Here is a 10,000-nt window from a genome sequence, read left to right as displayed (position 1 = left end):
GAGAAGGGGTGATGGTAGAGGAGAGAGGGAGTAAAGGGGTTTGTAACAACTACATACTGTTAATTATCCTGTTATGTGACTGAGCCCTAGTTAGAAAAAAAAAAGATAATTAGGGTGGTTTCAGACTTAATATATCACTTTTCTTATTGAATATATAAATAACTAAAAACGAGGATGAGTGCATAGTAGCCTAGCGTGAATGGACAGCATATATTAATACTTATTTGTCAGTCACGAGATTTATACTGGCCTCTTAGATAATATTTTACAGGGTCTAACAATGAACGCGAGGCAATTTGTGATGTACATTGATGATTTTGTATTTGCGGTTCCTTTATTGCTCTCTCTCATGGCGGACGCGCGTGCGAGGTGGAGGGCAAAGTGGCGGGGAATCCCTGCGTGAAATCAAAGCCAGACGCAGAGCACAAACGCCCCAGGATGAGGTTGCGTTATGCAGACCGAGCTGGTTGCTGAAGTTCTTTCCTTTTATGGCAATGAAACGAAAATGACCGATAAAATTCACAAAGGAGAAAAAGAAATAAAGGGAAGAACAGAGAGAAGAACATAAGCCAAGGAGAGGAAGGGAGCCATCAGGCCAAGCAGAAGGCAGAACACATTGCGCAAAAGCCTAAAATCTCTTCTTGCAACCGATTGGGCAAGTCCAGTTCCGCAAACGGGATGTCGTAAAAAAGATTGTTGCAGGGACTTCCTTTGTGCACTCGCCGTTGCAACGTGCAGTGGCAAAAAGTGACATGAAAAGAGAATGCGTGAATTATGTCCAAATGTGATTGTTGACGTTCAGCAGCGAGGGTGCTTGAATTTACTGCCGTAATTTTATTTATAGTTTTCCTTTTGAAAAATGTTGGGCAGTGCACGCGAGGGATCGTCAATCAGGCCTTTATTGGACCGACTCAATGTTTTTAGATGTGTGCGTACGCGCGTGCGTGCGTGTGTGCGTGCGTGCGTGCGTGTGTGTGTGTGTGTGTGTGTGTGTGTGTGTGTGTGTCTGTCTGTGTGTGTGTGTGTGTGTGTGTGTGTGTGTGTGTGTGTGTCTGTCTGTGTATGTGTGTGTGTGTGAGTTTGTGTACTTTGTGTGCGCGAATTGATCAAACTAATGTGCACTGTACGATTTCTTCAAAGCCGGCTTTACTGAGTTTCAGCTGATAATTAGAAGGCAATGACGGGTAAGCGGTGGCAGCGGCGGCAGGAGCGGGAGGCGGTGACAGCCGTATCACAGCCGCGCGATGGGCACCACGAGCCGCCGCGCCCCATTTGCCACCGTATCCGTCACTCCTGTCGAGGGGAGACACTGAGGGCGTCACCTTACACGAGGGGAACCACCTCCGCCGCGCACATGGCGCTCTCCTGCGCTCGCCTCTCGCCTCGCTCGGCCCCTCGTTGTTGGCTCGTCTTCCGCGCCGAATTCCCTTTCTCTCTCTGAGCTTCCTTGTTCACTTGCTTTCGACTCTCTCTCATGCATGCCATATGTATACATATACAATGAATGTTCCTCCGATCACTTCCCACTCTCTCATCCTTTCCTCCTCGTTCCCCATCTCTCCCTTCCTTTATTCTCCTTTTCTCCCATCCCCCCATCCCTCTCCTCTTCCGTCCATTCTATTCTTCTCACCTCCTCTCCCCTCCCCTCATTCTTTTCCCTCTCCTCCTCTCTCCTCTCTCATTTCTCTCTCATCTCCTCTCCCGTTCCCTCTCCGTCCCTCCTCCCATCCCCTCTCTTCCCCTCCTTCCCTCCCCTCCTGTTCCCTCTTCACTCCTCCCATCACCCTCCCCTCCCTCCCTCCCTCCCTCCCTCCCTGGGACGTCGAGATAACAGCTTAATTGCCAGAGGACGCGAGGGCCGGGAGTGCTCAGGAGTGGATCTTTCGTACTTCCCTGATAAGATGAGCGCGATTAAAGGGCAGAACAGGTCAATCGAGTAATGGCGGTTGGTAGAACAAATTCTGTCATTTGTTCATTTGATGTTTGTGGTTACGATCATCTCCTTCCCCCTTTCTTTCTTTCTTCTTTTTTTAAGGATGTTAACAGTGCCTGATAAGATATTTGAAGACACGAGTAGCGTCTGTCTCTATCTTCTATTACGTACGCAGACTATAGCAGAATCGTTCTTAAATAATAACATTCACACGACCAGTCCCTCTCTCTCCCGCCCCACGACCCCAAGTCCCTCAGCGAAAACAATTAATCAGATAAATAACAGGAGAGAAAGAGGGAAGGAGAGGGAGGGAGGAGGGGAGGAGATAGAGAAGTAAAGATAAGTAGATAGAGAGAGAGAGAGGGTGGGGGGCGGAGAGAGAGAGAGAGAGATTGAGAGAGAGATTGAGAGAGAGAGAGAGAGAGAGAGAGAGAGAGAGAGAGAGAGAGAGAGAGAGAGAGAGAGAGAGAGAGAGAGAGAGAGAGAGAGAGAGATTGAGAGAGAGAGAGAGAGAGAGAGAGAGAGAGAGAGAGAGAGAGAGAGAGAGAGAGAGAGAGAGAGAGAGAGAGAGAGAGAGAGAGAGAGAGAGAGAGAGAGAGGGAACGTTCTCACAATCGCGCCATCACTCACCTTCATGAGGGCGGATGCTTACGAGATAAGGCTGGGAGAGGTATGAGGGGGATGAGGAGTGACAGGCAGATGCTAAGAGGAAGAGGAGGGAGAGGAAGCATAGGTGAACTTATCCTCTCTTATCAGCACTTATCAGCACGCGTGTCGTCCGCAGGGGTGTGGATGATGGCCATGTGACACTTCCGACACCGGAGCCGTCACAGCCTGGCCGGCGGAATGTGTCCCGGGCCTTCGTTAGCTGGTCTCCCCCCCTCCCTCCCCCCCCACTTCCCCCCTCCACCACACCCACACCTGCACACAGCACAGTGAGTTACGCTTATGCTAATATTCGCTACCTAATGGACTTTATATTTGTAACGTAAACATCGGCAGCTGGGCTAAAGGACATTAAAGATTTACAGCAGCCCTGGTCAGCTACCGGAGCGTAAAGATGGGTTCTTTATACTCACCTAGAACCCTTTATGTCGAGGAAAATATTCACACTCGAAGACAAAAGAAGCAGAGAAAAGAAGTCAGAGAGAGAGAGAGAGAGAGAGAACTGAAGAAAAAAAGAAAAAAAAAAAAAAAGAAAAAAAGAAAAACTCCTCTCCCCCCTCCGCCCCAACTCCACGCCCTTCCCCGCCCTCCCTTCCTCCCGACAACGTGTAATCATTCAAGTGATTAAGGACTTGTTAGAGGAGTCAATAATAGATTCCGGCGATGGCTCCGCGCTGATAAGATAAGCCCCCAAAGCTTCCCAAGACGAGCACACCTGTTGCCTGCCGGAAATTGCCTCGGCGACGCTCTTCTGAATGGCTTACTACTACGCAATATTGTGAATGGTGACGGAGGCTTCTGGAAAGGTCGCGGGTGGGGTGGGTGGGGTGGGGGCACCCTGGGGCGAAAGCCAAGCGGAAAGGAAACAGTAATAGAATATGAAAATAATAAGGGAAAAGGTTATTATAACAGGAATGATAGTTTCAATGATAATGATAATATGTCTTTTTCTCACTTAGCTCTGATACCGGAACGCTGAAAGGTCTGTAGAGAAGGTAATCGACTGATCAATGCAAAATCGAGGAGTGTTGCAAATCCACAGCCTCATTTATATTAATGTACATATCAATAGCTTTCAATCAATGACAATATAAACAGTAATTTATGTCAAGAATAACATGTGATGGCATATAAGTGAAGAAAGAAAAAAAAATAGTTATCACCAAAAATAAAACTCTTTTATTATTTAGTAATACAGCTGATGGAAATAATGGTAAAAGTAATGGTGATGATGAGGATGAATTTTATATAAAGATAGTAATAATAGTTTGGTAGTAATGATAATAACAATGATAACAGTAATAATGAAAGTATTGACAATGACAGTCATGATATTAATAATAAAAATATAATAATGAAACTGATAACAACTACAATGATGATAATGATAATAATATCGATAATGAAAAGGACAGCAATAATAATGAAAATGATAACAACATAATAAGGATAAGAATGATAATGATAATAATGGTAATACCAATATAATGATAGTCACAGTAAAAATAAAAACAACGCTAACAATGGCAATTGTCATCATAACAATACAAATAGTAACAATAAAGATAATGATAATGATAAAATAACAATAATAATGATAATGATGATGATAATAATGATAATAAGAACAATAACAATAATAATGATAAAAATGATAATGATGAAAATAACAATAATGACAAAGATTATATTAATGATAATAACAATAATACAGATGATAATAATGACACAAATAATAGCAAAGATGATAATAACTATGGCAATAATAATAATAACAATGACAATGATAATATTAATTATAATGACGAAAATTATTCTAATAGTAATATTACTTCTACTAATGGTAATAGTTATAATAATGATAATAACAATGATAATAAGTATGATAATAATAATGATGATGATAATAACATTAATAAAGACTAAAGCAATACTAGCAATAACACAAATGATAAAATGATAACACTAATAATAAAAATGTTAGTAATGATGATAATGATAATGAAAATAATGATATAATCATCATCATCAACACTCACGGTCATCATCATCATCATCAGAATCCTCATTATCCTCCTCCTCATCATCATCATCATATACCCAATTATCGACATTACCGTCACAATCATTATCATCCTTATCACAATCGTCACCAGCATCATCACGATCATCATCATAACAATCATCGTCATCAACATTATCACAATCATCATCCTCACAATCATCATCTTCATTATCCTAATTATCATCACGATCATCATCATTATCACAATTACCATCATCATTATCACAATCATCATCACCATCATCATTATCATTATCATAATAATCACAATCATCATTATTATTGCAATCATCATCATCACAATCATCATTATCATCATTAACATAGTCATCGTTATCACAATCATCTTCACAATCAGAATCATCATTATCATCATCCTCATAATTACCAGGAAAAAAAAGAAGAGAAGCTTACTAAGCTAAACAAACAAATAAATACTGATATAAGAACAATAAAATTCGAACAAAAAAGTGTGATATTTTGGCGATAGATAGTGTGCCAGATAAGATGGCTATAAACCTGAATAAAGATCATTCTCTTCGTCGCAAATGTGGAGATGTTTTTTCCGCTCTGATGTAACAAACACTTGTTAGAAGAGAAGGGAGGAAAAGAGAGGGAGGTGGAGGAGGAAAGAAATGGAGACGATTTTAAAGATTCTGTTTTAATTCCATTTGTTACAATGGATATTCTTTGATGTGACATGCTGTCTGTTTTGGGAAGTAAAGGGAAGATGATGATGAGGAGGAGGAGGAGGATGACGATGAGGATAAGGATGATGATGATGATGATGATGATGATGATGATGATGATGATGATGATGATGATGATGAGGAGGAGGAGGAGGAGGAGGAGGAGGGGGATGACGATGATGATAAGGATGATGATGATGATGATGATGATGATGATGATGATGATGATGATGACGATGATGATGATGATGATGATGAGGAGGAGGGGGATGACGATGATGATAAGGATGATGATGATGATGATGATGATGATGATGATGATGATGATGATGATGATGATGATAAGGAGGAGGAGGAGGACGACGACGACGACGACGATGGCGATGACGAAGAGGTACGAGGACAAGGAGAAGGAAAGAAATAATGATAATCACAATCACAATAACAATAATGATAAAGATGATAATGATAATAATGATAATAATAATAATAATAATAATAATAATAATAATAATAATAATAATAATAATAATAATAATAATAAGAGTAATGATAACATAATAATGATAATAATAATAAGAGTAATGATAACATAATAATAATAATAATAATAAGAGTAATGATAACATAATAATAATAATAATAATAATAATAATAATAATAATAATAATAACAACAACAACAATAACAGCAACAACAACAATAATCATAATGATAACAATAATGACGATGATAATGATAATAATAAGGGTAAGAGGAAGAGGAGAAGAAGAAGAGGTAGAAGACATATATTAATGAAGTTGAAAATAACGAAAGGAACGGACGGAAATTTGAAAATATCTAAAAGAAAAATAATGTAAGTGAGAAAGAGGAAAGAATAACAAAACGAGAAAACGCCAAAGAATCACAAAACAAGGGAAAACAAAGGAAAGAATCACCAAAAAAGCGCCAAAAATCACAAAACAAGAAAAAAGGAAAAAATCACAAAACAAGAAAAAAAGGAAAAAATCACAAGACAAGAAAAGAGAGAGGAAAAAATCACAAAAAGAGGAAAGAATCACAAAAAAAGTGTGGCACAGACGCGCCACCCAGCAACACCCGCAGAGGAGGCGTGTGACGGCGCGGCGACGTGGGCGTGGCGGGAGAGGACGCCCGTGACGGCCCGATCCCACGGCAATGAGGGGAGGGTGACGTCCCATCGCCGTCGTACTTGGCTTTTGTGTTCTCCGTTGCCTCCCGTCTTTGTCTTCCTTGCTTCTTTCTTTTTCTCTCTCTCATTTCTCTCCCATTTGTCACTTCTCGTCCCTTTCATTTCTTCTCTTTCTGTCATTTCTTATCTTTCTTCTCTGGTTCATCTTTCTTTGTTGTCATTTCTTATCTTTCTTTCAGTCTTTTTGTCTCTTCCTCCTCTACCCTCGCCATTTCTCTCCTCTTCTTTCTCTCCTTCATGTCACGACTTGCTTCTTATTTATTTTCCTTACCTTTTTTCCATCTCCTCTCATTGTCTTCCATTTTCTCTATTTTATCCCTCCTCTCTCATTCCTTCTTTTTCTTCTCCTTTCTCTTCATTTTTTCATTATTTTCATTCCCCCTTTTCCTCATCCTTTCCCACTCTCCACTTCTCTCGCCCCCCCCCTCCTTTCTTCCTTCCTCCTCATGCCCTTTGTCTCTTTCCCCTTCTTCGCCCCCTTCCCGCTACCTTTCTCCACTTCTCTTCCATCCCTCCTTTCTCCCTTTCTCCTCATCCCCTCTGTCTCTTCTCCTCTTCCTCGCCCCCCCCCCTTCCTCCTCTCTCCACTTCTCTTCCATCCCTCCTTTCTCCCTTCCTCCTCATCCCCTTTGTCTCTTCCCCTCTTCCTCGCCCCCTCCCCCTTCCTCCTCTCTCCACTTCTCTTCCATCCCTCCTTTCTCCCTTCCTCCTCATCCCCTTTGTCTCTTCCCCTCTTCCTCGCCCCCCCCCTTCCCCCTCTCTCGCAGCCTTCCTTCACTCCGCGTGTGACTTACTCTTGCTGCCGAATCCTCGAGTCCCTCGCCTCCTTCGCTGAGGAGACGGAGCGGGACCCTCGCTATCTGTGGCTACGAACGGTATTATTACTCGACCAAAGTTATTTATCAATATCTTTTTACACTACTTATCAAGCGAGTGTTATTACAATTGAAGCGCCATTATGATAAATAACATTAACCATCACGGGGACGTAACTATTACCAGAAACGATGGTGTTCATTAACATTTTGCATCATTACTCGTGGAAAGTGATAACCTGCAGTGTTGCCAGATGGGATCTCTTGTTGCCCGACCCTTCCAGGAACACTGTGATTAATTCTTGTGCTTTTGTGGTGTTGGTATTACCGCTGCTACTGTGCTGCGGTCGCCCCCGCTTTTATGACTTGTAATGATATTAGTTCTTATAATGCTGTGGCTGCCTCTTGTATCTGGTGTAATCTTTGCTGCTGCAGTTGTAGTTGACTGTTGATACATAAAATACAACTACTTCTAATGTCGCCACACATTTCAGCGTTTTTTTTTGTTTGTTTGTTTATTTGTTTTTGTTAATTATCTTCAGTGAAAATGTTATTACGTGATACCTTTAATATTACTCAGTCACATAAATGAATTTTTAATCATATGCCCTTTTTATTCATAGAGTAATTATCTGTTATCAACTGGTGTTCTCATTGCATAAATTTCATTTCCGAATGTAAACATCTTGATACCACATTTTGTCTACAGATGCTTCAAATATTGCGCAAGTGTCTTATAAAGATTTTTTTTTTTTTTTTTTTTTTTTTTTTTTTACTATTTCTCTTTATTATTTTTTCCTCTTTTCGCCAAGGGATGTGCGCGAGATCATCAAGGTTAGAACCGGTTTGAGCCGAGTGTGATCGAGGGTTTTATTGCTCTTTGTGTATCTACCGTTGTATTCTGACATCAAATACAAAGTTACAAATGAATAAGAACAGACACATAGATGAGTAGATAGATAGATAGATAGACAAATAGACAGATAGATAGATAGATAGATAGATAGATAGATAGATAGACAGACAGATAGATAGATAGATAGATAGATAGATAGATAGATAGATAGATAGATAGATAGATAAATAGACAGATAGATAGATAGATAGATAGATAGATAGATAGATAGATAGACAGACAGATAGATAGATAGATAGATAGATAGATAGATAGATAGATAGATAGATAGATAGATAGATAGATAGATAGACAGATAGATAGATAGATAGATAGATAGATAGATAGACAGACAGATAGATAGATAGATAGATAGATAGATAGATAGATAGATAGATAGATAGATAGATAAATAGATAGGTAGATAGATAGATACATAGATAGATAGACAGATAGATGGATGGATAGATAGATAGATAGATAGATGGATAGATAGATAAATAGATAGATAGATAGATAGATAGATAGATAGATAGATAGACAGATAGATAGATAGATAGACAGACAGACAGATGAATGTACATACATACACACGCACCCCCCACCAATCCCCCCTCCCCCCCCACACACATACGCATCTTTGTTTATGTTTGAATAACCTTTGAGTGAACTATTCAAGTGACTTTAGCGTGAGAACTTTATGTAAGCCTACCTGTGTATATGTACCTTGTGTGGATGTGGAGCGAATTGGCGTACAGGGATTTTGTACAATTTTCTGTCGTGCTTTTAGTTTCTCCTGTTGAGGTAGAAGGGAGGGAGAGAAGGAGAGGGAGAATGGAGAGAGGGAGAGGACTGAGAAGAGTAGGTGAGAGTAGATGGAGAAGGAAGGAAGACAAAAAAAAAAGGGTGTCAGGGAAGATGCAGGAGGGAAGGACAAGGGAAGGGAAAAGCCAGACAAATAGACATCAAGGAAGGGTGAGGGAGGCAGGATAGACGTAGGTGAAGGGGCAAAGGGTGAGAGGAGGGTGGGAGAAGGAGGGAGAGATCGGGGACGGCGACTCAGACTCGGCAAAGGGTTTCTCGGAATTCCCTGAATAGGCTTAGGCGTGGATAGATACGAATTACTCGTGGCTTGTGGTACCGGAGGCTCATGTGGAAAGAGTACGATCTTCCGCTCTGCTTCCTCCTCTCTCCTCCGCTCTTCTTAGGTCCCTTCGTTTCTCTGTTCCCCCCACTCCCCCCTCTCACACAATGTAGTTAAACAAGAGAGAGATGGGGCGAGGAGAGAGAGGGGAGGGAGAGAGGAAGAAAAGCGATAGAGAGGGAGAGGTGTGAGAGAGAGGGGGCGAGGAGATAGATAGAGAGAAAAAGAGGGAAGTTGTTGCTAATTCCCCTTTTAGTCATTCTATTCTCTTTCCTTTCATCCCCTCATTCCGACTTTGATGCATTCCATTTGTCTTCTGATTTTATTTGCTTGTCTTTTTTTCCCCTTACGCCCAAGCTCCACCTTTCGATATATCCCTTTGTTTTGCATTACTTCCATTTTTGTATTCTCTAGTTTCCCTCCATCATCCTATTTTCTCTTCCCTTTTCTTCTCCCTTCATTATTTCTTACCTTTTTTATTTTCCGTCCTCCATGTTCCATATTCTTCCCTCCCCTTTCCTTCCTTTCCTTCCTTTCCATCCTCTTCCCCCCTTCTTCCTTCTCTTTTCCCCCTCCCTTCCTC

This window comes from Penaeus vannamei, chromosome 13, assembly GCF_042767895.1.
Source record: "Penaeus vannamei isolate JL-2024 chromosome 13, ASM4276789v1, whole genome shotgun sequence".
NCBI lineage: Eukaryota > Metazoa > Arthropoda > Malacostraca > Decapoda > Penaeidae > Penaeus > Penaeus vannamei.
Note: the sequence above shows the minus strand (reverse complement) of the source record.